The following is a 1,400-nucleotide window of genomic DNA, read 5'->3' on the forward strand; positions in this document are numbered from 1 at the left end:
CCAAAAAAAAAGGAGGAAAGTATTACACAGAAGAAGACAGAAATGCAGGGTGTTGTGTAAAGATGGCTTACGTATCTAAATTTGGTGTTGCAATTACATGTATAACAAAGACGGTATATACGGTCTCTGGTTCTGTGCGCTTGCCACGTCATTGATCTTTATCTATTAGGCCTAGATCACGAAAGGTTCACAAACACACGGTGAGGGCTTAAACAAAAACAACAACAAATAAACACGAAGGAAATTAAACAACAAGCAAATCCAAATGGTCTTTCGCAGAAAAAAAAGAAAAACTACCGACATAATATGCAGGTAAATAATTTTTTGTCCCAACAAGGTTTGTTTGTTTGTTTTGTTTTTTGGTTTGTTGTTTTTTGGTGTGGTTTTTTTCTGGGTTTTTTTTGGTTTGTTTGTTTGTTTGTTTTTGTGTGTGTTTTTTGGGGGGAGGGGGGCAACCGCCAGTTTGACATTGAAGTAAGAATGTACAAATCAGCAAGCCAAAACATTGCTTTAGAAATACAAACAAGAAACTGAGTGAATAAGAATGTCAGTAAGGCAGTGCTCTGAATCAAAATAAGGAACTCTATAATAGGCCTATAGCATGTAGGCCAGGGCTCATCGACACTGGTTCTCCACTACTTTAGCTTACTGCACTTACAAATCATCTTAAATCGAGAAGAACGAACGTGAGAATAGTAACATGCAGGCATAATCCAATATAAATATGTTATGTTATGGAGGGTTTCACGTAGGCCTGAAGGAACAGCCTAGAAGTGGCGAGACCTCTTATAAAATGTCCATCTCTGATAATAACTTGATATTATTATTATGACTGAACTAAAAGGCTAGAGAGCTAACTAAACCTAAACCCCACTCCCTACCCTACCCCTTTTTTTTCAAATTGACAAAAAAAAACCAAGATATTTCTAAGAAGAACTTTATAACGTTCAAAAATGCTCCGAAAGAGATTGAAAAAAACCCACAAGATATTTCTAAGAAGAACTTTATAACGTTCAAAAATGCTCCGAAAGAGATTCGAACCAAAGACCGTTCACATCATAGTCCAGCCCGATAAAAACTGAAGAATCCGCGACATTAAGTACCGGTACGTAAACAGTCAGCTATAAGCTACGGCGTTCTGTGATGTTTGTTACAGTTCATCAACCGCGTATACTGTGCACGTACATAGACTTACCAGAGATAGGTGGTTGGTGATAACAGACGTAGGACCTTCATCTAGAATGTTGAGACGACGTGAACTTGGAAGCGTGAAAGATTTCCAACAAACTGTATGTGTCTGAATATTTGATCTATTCATCACCCTCCTGCCCCGCGCTATATAACTTTTCCACACACACACACACACACACACACACACACACACACACACACACACACAC

At 38.4% G+C, this 1,400-nt stretch overlaps 1 protein-coding gene across 1 annotated transcript in view; it reads right to left on the bottom strand.

Annotated features, from left to right (window-relative positions):
• The window catches only part of LOC101849027 (solute carrier family 52, riboflavin transporter, member 3-B), a gene marked incomplete in the record, with an annotated part of 29,848 nt that overhangs the window by 19,206 nt on the left and 9,242 nt on the right, over positions 1-1,400 (bottom strand).

This window comes from Aplysia californica, unplaced genomic scaffold (genome assembly GCF_000002075.1).
Source record: "Aplysia californica isolate F4 #8 unplaced genomic scaffold, AplCal3.0 scaffold01611, whole genome shotgun sequence".
Classification (NCBI taxonomy): domain Eukaryota; kingdom Metazoa; phylum Mollusca; class Gastropoda; order Aplysiida; family Aplysiidae; genus Aplysia; species Aplysia californica.